The following is a 14,475-nucleotide window of genomic DNA, read 5'->3' as shown; positions in this document are numbered from 1 at the left end:
CCTGATCAGCTAAGTGCAGATGCCTCCAGAGAAGATTCCTTGCGACGCACGGCTTATACTTATCAAACATGTGCACGCTGAGGTAATCTCTGTGGAGACACGCCTGCTGAAGTCGTTTAGCACGTACAATCTTCAAAATTCTTTTTCCGTGACTGACACCCGAATGATGCGAAACCAGTAAACAACGATTATATATCCTGTGGAAGCTGCTTGTTATGAATACAGAACCTTAGGACACACGTGCTGCTAGCAGCCGTGGCAATGAGGGCAACAGTATGCCCGGAATTCCGAGGAACATATTGAAAAAAGCCTGTTGTACTAGAAATGAAATCGACAAGGGTGGCAATATAGGCTTATTGGTCGGTCATCATGGAATGGTATCTGGGTAGTGCAGCAAAACACGGACACAATAAAAGAAAGATAGAACTACCTGTGAGCACATATATATGCACAAGTGTATGGTTGAATAAACTCACAGGTGTTTAATTTGTTTTCTTCTGTTGCTACTTTTTCTTGCATTTTGATTGCTACATATATTGTAATTCCCGCACAAAGCATCAGCTGGTAGTCACCACTGTATTTTGCTATGCAATTTGTATTTTGTTATGCAATCTTAGCATCTCAGCGCGCGCCTGAAGGCGAAATTGTTGCCTAGGCAAACTATCGCCGAAGTGGAACGTTTCAGAATACGTCCCCAAGTATGTGCACAAATACTTCACTGAAAAACATTTCAGGCGCATCTTTGCTTTGTTATTACTAAAATTTCGCAGCAACACAGCATTTCTTTACTACAAGTTATTTATGAATCACTAGGTGTCATTATCTACGTTGTTCATACGTACTTTAGGCAGTGAGAACGGCACACCCACCTGCGAGCTTCTCCGATACCGACGTGTCTGTTTAAGACGATGATATATATATTATTCTGGACAAATCGGGCGAAGCCAACATGCTAAGCATATAATGAACGATGAGTACCAACAAATGGGATCTTGTTTTGAAATCGAACTAGAACTGAAGGAAACGAAACCGCAGGTTAAGATTACGGTAGATTACGGTAGAGATTACGGTTACGGTAGTACCCATTTAGTGGTTTCAATACCACTTTTCATCAGGCCTATAAGAAAGTGGCTGTCAGATGCAGCCGTATAGCATGTAGTTAAATTACAGATATTGCCCTTGCAACGAAGGTCGGCGCAAGCTGGCTGAGAGGGTTTGCTTACCTCCAGAGATGGCGCGTATACAAAGACACACACGTATCGATGCAAAACTTTCTAGAGGCTCCACAAATACTCACAGCATCTATTCAATGAGATTGCGTTATGCATAACGGCACACGAAAGCTTCGAGACTCAGCTGCGTTAGTTACGCCAACTTCGAAAAGTAAACAGGAAGCTGCCATGGCACTTTTTGCAGGAAGCAGGTGGCGCTTCATGCATTAGAAACCGAAACAGAAACTAGCAATGCCAATCTTTTTTTTTTTTTGTAAGCGTTAATCTCGTTCTCAGCGCTCGGAAGTTATTCTATTGGTTTGTTGCAGGGCGTCCGTGTCATTGAAGGATTCAGTCCCAGTTTAAATGGTTTAAATTCTTCAAACAGTTTGTATTTTTGGCACCGCCAGTACAGTGAAGCGTTTTATAACGATCTTTATTGATAAGTCAATATGTGGCCATTGTTTATTGCGTTTTGAAGAGCACTCGCTTCGTGTTTCCAACAGGACGCGTAGGTTCGGCGCTCCGATTTGCATTTAAGGTGAGCTTTTGAAGCCATATTTTATCCATTTACGCGCTGTAGATGCGTTGTGACGCCTTTCAGTAGTTTGCGACGACGCAGAGTATAACAGCGGAGTCCCGCTCTTTACCTTTAACATGTTAAACGAAGCAAAACCTCGGTAGTGCATCGTAAATTTTTCTAAACATAATGCAGGCACCACTCGCACCGTTAAAGCATGACTGTTAAGAAGCATTTGCAGCAGCTCATTTGTCACAACGTTGGAGCGAGAATATTGCTCATCTGCCGCTTTACCTTTACTGCTCCGTATTTTTGTGTATCCGGAAATTTTAATTTTATGCAAACCACCCCTTCCGTGTGAAAAAGAAAAGAATTTAAGGAAAGGAAGTTGCAACAGTTGCAAGGAAGGTGCAACAGTCGTGTGAAATAAATAGTGCTTTGCCAATATCTGTAGTGACCTGGTGATTGTGCGCCTTGGGCTTTTGTGTAAAAAAGTGTTCCGGCTACTTAACAGGTAAGCGTGACGTTGTGGCATCAACTGCTATCTCTCTTGTTGAATGAATTTTTGAAAACAATACGTCATTGTCATGGTGCCGAGGCAAAACACAACTGAAAGTCACCTTGCAACCAAAACGCTGCCTTTCAACATACGACAGGAACACGTAAACAAAACATTAGTGTATGCTTCAGTATACCTTATTTTTACAGCTATCTTGAGCTATAAAGCTTGGGTAGTTGTGAAAATGAGAGGCAGCTGTGATGAATATAGAAGAGCATAGTATGCTTGCAATACCTAGAAGTTTTTTAAGGATGAAGTTTCAGTACTTGAAAACAGTGCATAAAAGTATAGCACTGCATGAACACTTCTCCCTGGCCTGACCCGAGCCAGTGCCCTGCACTGGTCCACCCTTGCCTAGCACAGCTAGGTTTGTCCAGTTAGCCCTTGAGCCTCAGTGTAGCATGATTCACCTCTGTTGTTATGAAGATGCCAAGTGCATACGTATTTGCTAGATACAAATCTTGCTAAGCAGTTTTCCACTTGCATTGCTGCCGAAAAATGGCAAAAAAAATTTAGATTTTCGGCAGCAGTGAATAATTTGCCGCCTTGCATTACTTTAGCTGTGGTCATAGTAATGCAAGCACAAAAAAAATTTAGAAAATTTCTCAGAACAATGAAATTAACTGACATGGAAGCAAATAAATTATGGATATACATTCACCAATTATGTTGCACGTTAAGGTGTAGTCCAACCGACTAATGGTTTCCATTTAATTTATTCATTGTTCAAGCAACTTAAATGAAGTTCTGTAATTCATTGCATAATTACATCAGCATGAATGAATTCTTGATTGAAAGTTTTCTTCAATAAATACTTGAAGGGGGGATGCTGCGAAATTTCTCATTGCTGAAGGGGATTTGGAAAACAGAAAAATATGTAATGTCTCACAACAATGTCGATGGGATTGGTGGATGAACAGGCGACCAGAGTGCGGTGGATCCGGTTTGAAGAGGGAAGGCAGGCGCCGGCAGATGGTGATGGCGTTCTGGCCAGGCAGCTGGGCGTAGAACACGGGCCTATAGCCCGACTGCTCTCGTTCTGCCCATGGGCACAGAAACTCGCCGGTTTCGAGCAGCAGCTCACGATCGGGTAGAGTGGCGAAGCCCAGGAACGGGTGGGCAGGAGGTCCCTGTTGGGTGAAGTCCTGGTGGCTCGGGTCCGGAACCTGCCGGCCGGTCTTGAACTCCCAGTCCGGTGGCCGACCTTCCCTTGGCATCGCTTCCTAGAACTCTCCCTTCTTCTGCCAGCGCACCTCGCTTTTCTGCCGCTCTGGTTGATTTCTCCTTTCCTGATTGGCCCCTGGATGCTCCGTGTTTTCTTCTGATTGGATGCATTTTCCTTTTATTTTTTTCTTGTGCTGCGTGCTCACGTGCCGGACGTTCTTCAGCGTTGTCTTCCATCCAGTACGGAATTCGCCTCTGCGCGCACATTCTTTCTCGTCGGCTTCTTGTCTCTCTCCAGCTGCCTCGCAGTGTCACACACTACACACCAGACTATGTAGTACAGGCCGCCGCGAGGAAGAGATGAAGTGTGTCTGGGCTCATGGCGTGAGCGAGTGTCGGCCTGGCTGTCTGGCTCCAGTGTAAATAGCATGTAAATAGCCTCTTTCACCTGTGTATTTCATCTGTGTCTGTGCAACATTCTGGTGGAGGTTAGCGATCCCCGTCCTCGTCACGGTACCCCGAAGTGGTCGGTACATCGAGCTTGTCACCGTGCCTCCCGGTGACGAGACCGCATCTGTAACGGCTTCAGCTTGTCCGACTGCTCTTATCGTCATGGTTGCCCAACATTGTGACCCTGGTCTCTTCTGTGGCCTGGAGGGAGAGGACGTTGATGAATGGCTCAAGCTCTATGAATGCGCCAGTGCTAATAACAGGTGGAATCCAACAATTATGCTTGCTAATGTAATGTTTTATCTCGGCGGCACCCCACGCATGTGACTCCAAACGTATGACGAGATAATCAGCGGGGACAGTTTCAAAGTAAAGCTACGAGAACTGTTCAGCGACCCCTTTGGGCGCAAGGTTGCCGCGAGAAAGGCTCTTGCGCCTCGTGACCAGACATCTACAGAGCCATACATTTGATACATCCTAGACGTCTTGGCTTTTTGCCACAAAGCACACCATACTATGTCTGAAGCAGATAAGGTGGCTAAAAGGCATCGCCGACGACGCTTTCAATTTTCTTGTTTTCGGCAACGTCTTTCCTATCGGCGCCATGATAAATGAATGCCGTCGCCTTGAACAAGCTAAGAGCCGCCGTATCACACACCGCATCACGCAGCTACCCAACACTGCTGCTGCCATCGACATGCGAGGGTTGACCACATCAGGCGACCACCTGTGATGACCTAACCCGTATTGTTCGCCGCCAGCTCGACGCCACCTGTTGGCCAGCCTTCTCCGCGACACCTCCCGAACCGCCAGCAACCACAATTGCCAGGATTGAGGCCGTCATCAGACAGGAATTTGAGAACAAGGGTCTGAACTCCGTGTGTTCAACGACTCAACCCAGCGTTCCCCCGTTCTCTAGCGGCCCTCCTTGTCCCCGGCACTCCTTTTCTGCCACATATCGCAACCCGTCCAAATGGTGTACCCCGGATGACAAGCCGATCTGCTTCCACTGCTGTCGCATTGACCACGTCGCTTGTCACTGCCGCAACCAATGGCCACCGCCTCCTCGGACATACGCCTGCGCTTATTCCTGCACCTTTGGACCTACTGTTCCCTATGCCACCCGCCTAGAACCCACTGCCGCTGATGCCCCACCTCCGAACCTTCGCTACAGCCACTCGCCCTCACATCAATGCCATCAGTCTCGTTCGCCCCAGGCCCGTCGCTTCTCCTCGCCGCCTATCGCCTCCTGGATGCAGCAGAAAAACTAGGCACTACAGGACGACCAGATATCAGTCCCCAGCCCATCGACGCTACCATGGCTGTCGCGGCGACTGGTTTTGTAAGGAGGGCAATGCGCCTCGTCCGCAACTGAAGGGCGCCGAGATGGCTAGACACAGTGGACGGATCAAGTATTGTTAGCGTGTACACCGTCAAGGTCTGCTTGGAGCAGGGGAGCTCCTGGAAGATATATTGCGGTGCCGTCTCATGCAGCTTAGAACCCGTCTCACGCATCAGTCAATGGACAGATGCGGCGCAAATCGATGCGCGTGTGCTGAGCAGAGCAGCATGGGCGTGCTTAGCACGTCGTTTGGCAGAAATCCATGTGCGCGCTCTGCCAAAAGCAGCATGTGCATGCATACCTTTTGGTTTGGCAGAAAACAAAGTGCGCGTCTACGGAAAGACGCATGTGCATGCTTAACAAGTCGTTTGGCACAAATCGATGCGCGTGTGCTTAAAAGAGCAGCATGGACGTGCTTACCACGTCGTTTGGCAAAAATCCACATGCGCGCTCTGCCAAAAGCAGCATGTGCATACTTAAGTTGTGGTTTGGCAGAAAACAACGCACGCGTCTACCAAAAGATGCATGTGCATGCTTAACAAGTTGTTTATCACAAATCGATGCGCGTGTGCTGAAAAGAGCAGCACGGGCGTGCTTAGCACGTGGTTTGGTAGAAATCCACATGCGCGCTCTCCCAAAAGCAGCATGTGCATGCATAACTTGTGGTTTGGCAGAAAACTGCGTGCGCGTCTACAAAAAGATGCATGTGCATGCTTAACAAGTGGTTTACCACAAATCGATGCGCGGGTGCTGAAAAGAGCAGCATGGGCGTGCTTGGCACGTGGTTTGGTAGATATCCACATGCGCGCTCTGCCAAAAGCAGCATGTGCATGCATAACTTGTGGTATTGCAGAAAACAACGTGCGCGTCTACGGAAAGATGCATGTGCATGCTTAACAAGTGGTTTGGCACAAATCGATACGCGCATGCTGAAAAGAGCAGCATGGGCGTGCTCGGCACGGGGTTTGGTAGAAATCCACATGTGCGCTCTGCCAAAAGCAGCATGTGCATGCATAACTTGTGGTTTGGCAGAAAACAACGTCCGTGTCTACCAAAAGATGCATGTGCATGCTTAACAAGTTGTTTACCACAAATCGATGCGCGCGTGCTGAAAAGAGCAGCATGGGCGTGCTTAGCACGTCATTTGGTAGAAATCCACGTGCGCGCTCTGCCAAAGGCTGCATGTGCATGCTTAGCTTGTGGTTTGGCAGAAAACAACGTCCGCGTCTTCCAAAAGATGCATGTGCATGCCTAACAAGTTGTTTACCTCAAATCGATGCGCGTGTGCTGAAAAGAGCAGCATGGGCGTGCTTAGCACGTCATTTGGCAGAAGTCCACGCGAGCGCTCTGATAAAAGCAGCATGTGCATGCTTAACTTGTGGTTTGGGCAGAAAACAACGTCCGTGTCTACCACAAGATGCATGTGCATTCTTAACAAGTTGTTTACCACAAATCAATGCGCGTGTGTTAAAAATAGCAGCATGGGCGTGCTTTGCACGTGGTTTGCTAGAAATCCACGAGCGCGATCTGGCAAAAGCAGCATGTGCATGCATAACATGTGGTTAGGCAGAAAACAACGCGCGCGTCTACGGAAAGATGCATGTGCATGCTTAACAAGTGGTTTGGCTCAAATCGATGCGCGTGTGCCGAAAAGAGCAGCATGGCCGTGCTTAGCACATCGTTTGGTAAAAATCCACGTGCGCGCTCTGCCAAAGGCTGCATGTGCACGCTTAGCTTGAGGTTTGGCAGAAAACAACGTCCGCGTCTACAAAAAAGCATGCATGTGCATACTTAACAAGTTGTTTAGCACAAATCGGTGCGCGTTTGCTGAAAAGAGCAGCATGGGCGTGCTTAGCACGTCGTTTGGTAAAAATCCACGTGCGCGCTCTGCCAAAAGCAGCATGTGCATGCATAACTTGTGGTTAGGCAGAAAACAACGCGCGCGTCTACGGAAAGATGCATGTGCATGCTTAACAAGTGGTTTGGCTCAAATCGATGCGCGTGTGCTGAAAAGAGCACCATGGCCGTGCTTAGCACGTCGTTTGGTAAAAATCCACGTGCGCGCTCTGCCAAAGGCTGCATGTGCACGCTTAGCTTGAGGTTTGGCAGAAAACAACGTCCGCGTCTACAAAAAAGCATGCATTTGCATACTTAACAAGTTGTTTAGCACAAATCGGTGCGCGTTTGCTGAAAAGAGCAGCATGGGCGTCCTTAGCACCTCGTTTGGTAGAAATCCACGTGCGCGCTCAGCCAAAAGCTGCATCTGCATGCTTAACTTGTGGTTTGGCAGAAAACAACGTCAGCGTCTACCGAAAGTTTAATGTGCATGCTCAACAAGTTGTTTACCACAAATCCATGCGCGTGTGCTGAAAAGAGCAGCATGGGCGTGATTAGCACTTGGTTTGGTAGAAATCCACATACGCGCTCTGCCAAAAGCAGCATGTGCATGCATAAGTTATGGTTTGGCAGAAAACAACGTGCGCGTCTACGGAAAGATGGCTGTGCATGGTTAACAAGTGGTTTGGCACAAATCGATGCGCGTGTGCTGAAAAGAGCAGCATGGGCGTGCTTAGCACGTCGTTTGGTAGAAATCCACGTGTGCGCTCTGCCAAAATCTGCATGTGCACGCTTAGCTTGTGGTTGGGCAGAAAACAACGTCCGCGTCTACGAAAACATGCATGTGCATACTTAACAAGTTGTTTAGCACAAATCGAAGCGCGTTTGCTGAAAAGAGCAGCATGGGCGGCCTTAGCACGTGGTTTGGTAGAAATCCACATGCGCGCTCTGCCAAAAGCAGCATGTGCATGCTCAACTTGTGGTTTTGTCAGAAAAGAACGTGCGCGTCTACGGGAAGATGCACGTGCAAGCTTAACAAGTGCTTTACCACAAATCGATGCGCGGGTGCTGAAAAGAGCAGCATGGCTGTGCTCGGCACGTGGTTTCGTAGAAATCAACATGAGCGCTCGGCCAAAAGCAGCTTGTGTATGCATAACTTCTGGTTTGGCAGAAAACAACGTGCGCGTCTACGGAAAGATGCATGCGCATGCTTAACAAGCAGTTTACCACAAATCGAGGGGCATGTGCTGAAAAGAGCAGCAAGGGCGTGCTTAGCACGTCATTTGGCAGAAATCCACATGCGCGCTCTGCCAAAAGCAGCGTGTGCATGCATAACTTGTGGTTTGGCAGAAAACAACGTGCGCGTCTACGGAAAGATGCACGTGCATGCTTAACAAGTTGTTTACCACAAATCGATGCGCGTGTGCTGAAAAGAGCAGCACGGGCGTGCTTAGCACGTGGTTTGGTAGAAATCCACATGCGCACTCTCCCAAAAGCAGCATGTGCATGCATAACTTGTGGTTTGGCAGAAAACTGCGTGCGCGTCTACAAAAAGATGCATGTGCATGCTTAACAAGTGGTTTACCACAAATCGAAGCGCGGGTGCTGAAAAGAGCAGCATGGGCGTGCTTGGCACGTGGTTTGGTAGAAATCCACATGCGCGCTCTGCCAAAAGCAGCATGTGCATGCATAACATGTGGTTTTGCAGAAAACAACGTGCGCGTCTACGGAAAGATGCATGTGCATGCTTAACAAGTGGTTTGGCACAAATCGATACGCGCATGCTGAAAAGAGCAGCATGGGCGTGCTTGGCACGTGGTTTGGTAGAAATCCACATGTGCGCTCTGCCAAAAGCAGCATGTGCAAGCTTAATTGTGGTTTGGGCAGAAAACAACGTCCGTGTCTACCACAAGATGCATGTGCATTCTTAACAAGTTGTTTACCACAAATCAATGCGCGTGTGTTGAAAATAGCAGCATGGGCGTGCTTAGCACGTGGTTTGCTAGAAATCCACGAGCGCGATCTGGCAAAAGCAGCATGTGCATGCTTAACTTGTGGTTTGGCAGAAAACAACGTCAGCGTCTACCGAAAGTTTAATGTGCATGCTCAACAAGTTGTTTACCACAAATCCATGCGCGTGTGCTGAAAAGAGCAGCATGGGCGTGATTAGCACTTGGTTTGGTAGAAATCCACATGCGCGCTCTCCCAAAAGCAGCATGTGCATGCATAAGTTGTGGTTTGGCAGAAAACAACGTGCGCGTCTACGGAAAGATGCACGTGCATGCTTAAGAAGTGGTTTGGCACAAATCGATGCGCGTGTGCTGAAAAGAGCAGCGTGGACGTGCTTAGCACGTCGTTTGGTAAAAATCCACGTGCGCGCTCTGCCAAAAGCAGCATGTGCATGCATAACTTGTGGTTAGGCAGAAAACAACGTCCGCATCTACCAAAAGATGCATGCGCATGCGTAACAAGTTGTATACCACAAATCGATGCGCGTGTGCGGAAAAGAGCAGCATGGGCGTGCTTAGTACGTGGTTTGGTGGAAATCCACATGCGCGCTCTCCGAAAAGCAGCATGTGCATGCATAACTTGTGGTTTGGCAGAAAACTATGTGCGCGTCCACCAAAAGATGCATGTGAATGCTTAACAAGTGCTTTACCACAAATCGATGCGCGGGTGCTGAAAAGAGTAGCATGGGTGTGCTGGGCACGTGGTTTCGTAGAAATCAACATGAGCGCTCGGCCAAAAGCAGCTTGTGTATGCATAACTTCTGGTTTGGCAGAAAACAACGTGCGCGTCTACGGAAAGATGCATGCGCATGCTTAGCCAGTGGTTTACCACAAATCGAGGGGCATGTGCTGAAAAGAGCAGCAAGGGCGTGCTTAGCACGTCATTTGGCAGAAATCCACATGCGCGCTCTGCCAAAAGCAGCGTGTGCATGCATAACTTGTGGTTTGGCAGCAAACAACGTGCGCGTCTACGGAAAGATGCACGTGCATGCTTAACAAGTTGTTTACCACAAATCGATGAGCGTGTGCTGAAAAGAGCAGCACGGGCGTGCTTAGCACGTGGTTTGGTAGAAATCCACATGCGCACTCTCCCAAAAGCAGCATGTGCATGCATAACTTGTGGTTTGTCAGAAAACTGCGTGCGCGTCTACAAAAAGATGCATGTGCATGCTTAACAAGTGGTTTACCACAAATCGATGCGCGGGTGCTTAAAAGAGCAGCATGGGCGTGCTTGGCACGGGGCTTGGCAGAAATCCACATGCGCGCTCTGCCAAAAGCAGCATGTGCATGCATAACTTGTGGTTTTGCAGAAAACAACGTGCGCGTCTACGGAAAGATGCATGTGCATGCTTAACAAGTGGTTTGGCACAAATCGATACGCGCATGCTGAAAAGAGCAGCATGGGTGTGCTGGGCACGTGGTTTCGTAGAAATCAACATGAGCGCTCGGCCAAAAGCAGCTTGTGTATGCATAACTTGTGGTTTGGCAGAAAACAAAGTGCGCGTCTACGGAAAGATGCATGCGCATGCTTAACAAGTGGTTTACCACAAATCGAGGCGCATGTGCTGAAAAGAGAAGCAAGGGCGTGCTTAGCACGTTATTTGGCAGAAATCCACATGCGCGCTCTGCCAAAAGCAGCATGTGCATGCATAACTTGTGGTTACGCAGAAAACAACGCGCGCGTCAACGGAAAGATGCATGTGCATGCTTAACAAGTGGTTTTGCTCAAATCGATGCGCGTGTGCTGAAAAGAGCAGCATGGCCGTGCTTAGCACGTCGTTTGGTAAAAATCCACGTGCGCGCTCTGCCAAAGGCTGCATGTGCACGCTTAGCTTGAGGTTTGGCAGAAAACAACGTCCGCGTCTACAAAAAAGCATGCATGTGCATACTTAACAAGTTGTTTAACACAAATCGGTGCGCGTTTGCTGAAAAGAGCAGCATGGGCGTCCTTAGCACCTCGTTTGGTAGAAATCCACGTGCGCGCTCTGCCAAAAGCTGCATCTGCATGCTTAACTTGTGGTTTGGCAGAAAACAACGTCCGCATCTACCAAAAGATGCATGCGCATGCGTAACAAGTTGCATACCACAAATCGATGCGCGTGTGCGGAAAAGAGCAGCATGGGCGTGCTTAGTACGTGGTTTGGTGGAAATCCACATGCGCGCTCTCCGAAAAGCAGCATGTGCATGCATAACTTGTGGTTTGGCAGAAAACTATGTGCGCGTCCACCAAAACATGCATGTGAATGCTTAACAAGTGGTTTACCACAAATCGATGCGCGGGTGCTGAAAAGAGCAGCATGGGCGTGCTGGGCACGTGGTTTCGTAGAAATCCACATGCGCGCTCTGCCAAAAGCAGCTTGTGCATGCATAACTTGAGGTTTGGCAGGAAACAACGTGCGCGTCTACGGAAAGATGCATGCGCATGCTTAACAAGTGGTTTACCACAAATCGATGCGCAAGTGCTGAAAAGAGCAGCAAGGGCGTGCTTAGCACGTCACTTGGCAGAAATCTACATGCGCGCTCTGCCAAAAGCAGCGTGTGAATGCACACCTTGTGGTTTGGCAGAAAACAACGTGCGCGTCTACGGTAAGATGCATGCGCATGCTTAACAAGTGGTTTGGCACAAATCGATGCGCGTGTGCTGAAAAGAGCAGCCTGGGCGTGCTTAGCACGTCGTTTGGTAAAAATCTACGTGCGCGCTCTGCCAAAAGTAGCATGTGCATGCATAACTTGGGATTCTGCAGAAAACAACGTGCGCGTCTACCAAAAGATGCATGTGCATGCTTAACAAGTTGTTTACCTCAAATCAATGCGCGTGTGCTGAAAAGAGCAGCATGGGCGTGCTTAGCACGTCGTTTGGTAGAAATCCACGTGCGCGCTCTGCCAAAGGCTGCATGTGCATGCTTAGCTTGTGGTTTGGCAGAAAACAACGTCCGCTTCTTCCAAAAGATGCATGTGCATGCCTAACAAGTTGTTTACCTCAAATCGATGCGCGTGTGCTGAAAAGAGCAGCATGGGCGTGCTTAGCACGTCATTTGGCAGAAGTCCACGCGAGCGCTCTGATAAAAGCAGCATGTGCATGCTTAACTTGTGGTTTGGGCAGAAAACAACGTCCGTGTCTACCACAAGATGCATGTGCATTCTTAACAAGTTGTTTACCACAAATCAATGCGCGTGTGTTGAAAATAGCAGCATGGGCGTGCTTAGCACGTGGTTTGCTAGAAATCCACGAGCGCGATCTGGCAAAAGCAGCATGTGCATGCTTAACTTGTGGTTTGGCAGAAAACAACGTCAGCATCTACCGAAAGTTTAATGTGCATGCTCAACAAGTTGTTTACCACAAATCCATGCGCGTGTGCTGAAAAGAGCAGCATGGGCGTGATTAGCACTTGGTTTGGTAGAAATCCACATACGCGCTCTCCCGAAAGCAGCATGTGCAAGCATAAGTTGTGGTTTGGCAGAAAACAACGTGCGCGTCTACGGAAAGATGCACGTGCATGCTTAACAAGTTGTTTACCACAAATCGATGCGCGTGTGCTGAAAAGAGCAGCACGGGCGTGCTTAGCACGTGGTTTGGTAGAAATCCACATGCGCACTCTCCCAAAAGCAGCATGTGCATGCATAACTTGTGGTTTGGCAGAAAACTGCGTGCGCGTCTACTAAAAGATGCATGTGCATGCTTAACAAGTGGTTTACCACAAATCGATGCGCGGGTGCTGAAAAGAGCAGCATGGGCGTGCTTGGCACGTGGTTTGGTAGAAATCCACATGCGCGCTCTGCCAAAAGCAGCATGTGCATGCATAACTTGTGGTTTTGCAGAAAACAACGTGCGCGTCTGCCAAAAGATGCATGTACATGCTTAACAAGTGGTTAACCACATATCGATGCGCGTGTGCTGAAAAGAGCAGCATGGGCGTGATTAGCACTTGGTTTGGTAGAAATCCACATACGCGCTCTCCCAAAAGCAGCATGTGCAAGCATAAGTTGTGGTTTGGCAGAAAACAACGTGCGCGTCTACGGAAAGATGGTTGTGCATGGTTAACAAGTGGTTTGGCACAAATCGATGCGCGTGTGCTGAAAAGAGCAGCATGGGCGTGCTTAGCACGTCGTTTGGTAGAAATCCACGTGCGCGATCTGCCAAAATCTGCATGTGCACGCTTGCTTGTGGTTGGGCAGAAAACAACGTCCGCGTCTACGAAAACATGCATGTGCATACTTAACAAGTTGTTTAGCACAAATCGAAGCGCGTTTGCTGAAAAGAGCAGCATGGGCGGCCTTAGCACGTGGTTTGGTAGAAATCCACATGCGCGCTCTGCCAAAAGCAGCATGTGCATGCTCAACTTGTGGTTTTGTCAGAAAAGAACGTGCGCGTCTACGGGAAGATGCACGTGCAAGCTTAACAAGTGCTTTACCACAAATGGATGCGCGGGTGCTGAAAAGAGCAGCATGGGTGTGCTGGGCACGTGGTTTCGTAGAAATCAACATGAGCGCTCGGCCAAAAGCAGCTTGTGTATGCATAACTTCTGGTTTGGCAGAAAACAACGTGCGCGTCTACGGAAAGATGCATGCGCATGCTTAACAAGGGGTTTACCACAAATCGAGGGGCATGTGCTGAAAAGAGCAGCAAGGGCGTGCTTAGCACGTCATTTGGCAGAAATCCACATGCGCGCTCTGCCAAAAGCAGCATGTGCATGCATAACTTGTGGTTTTGCAGAAAACAACGTGCGCTTCTGCCAAAAGATGCATGTGCATGCTTAACAAGTGGTTTACCACATATCGATGCGCGAGTGCTGAAAAGAGCAGCATGGGCGTGCTTAGCACGTGGTTTGGTAGAAATCCACATGCGCGCTCTGCCAAAAGCAGCATGTGCATGCTCAACTTGTGGTTTTGTCAGAAAAGAACGTGCGCGTCTACGGGAAGATGCACGTGCAAGCTTAACAAGTGCTTTATCACAAATCGATGCGCGGGTGCTGAAAAGAGCAGCATGGGTGTGCTGGGCACGTGGTTTCGTAGAAATCAACATGAGCGCTCGGCCAAAAGCAGCTTGTGTATGCATAACTTCTGGTTTGGCAGAAAACGTGCGCGTCTACGGAAAGATGCATGCGCATGCTTAACAAGTGGTTTACCACAAATCGAGGGGCATGTGCTGAAAAGAGCAGCAAGGGCGTGCTTAGCACCTCACTTGGCAGAAATCCACATGCGCGCTCTGCCAAAAGCAGCGTGTGCATGCATACCTTGTGGTTTGGCAGAAAACAACGTGCGCGTCTACGGAAAGATGCACGTGCATGCTTAACAAGTTGTTAACCACAAATCGATGCGCGTGTGCTGAAAAGAGCAGCACGGGCGTGCTTAGCACGTGGTTTGGTAGAAATCCACATGCGCAC

This window comes from Dermacentor variabilis, chromosome 8 (assembly GCF_050947875.1).
Source record: "Dermacentor variabilis isolate Ectoservices chromosome 8, ASM5094787v1, whole genome shotgun sequence".
Taxonomy (NCBI): domain Eukaryota; kingdom Metazoa; phylum Arthropoda; class Arachnida; order Ixodida; family Ixodidae; genus Dermacentor; species Dermacentor variabilis.
Note: the sequence above shows the minus strand (reverse complement) of the source record.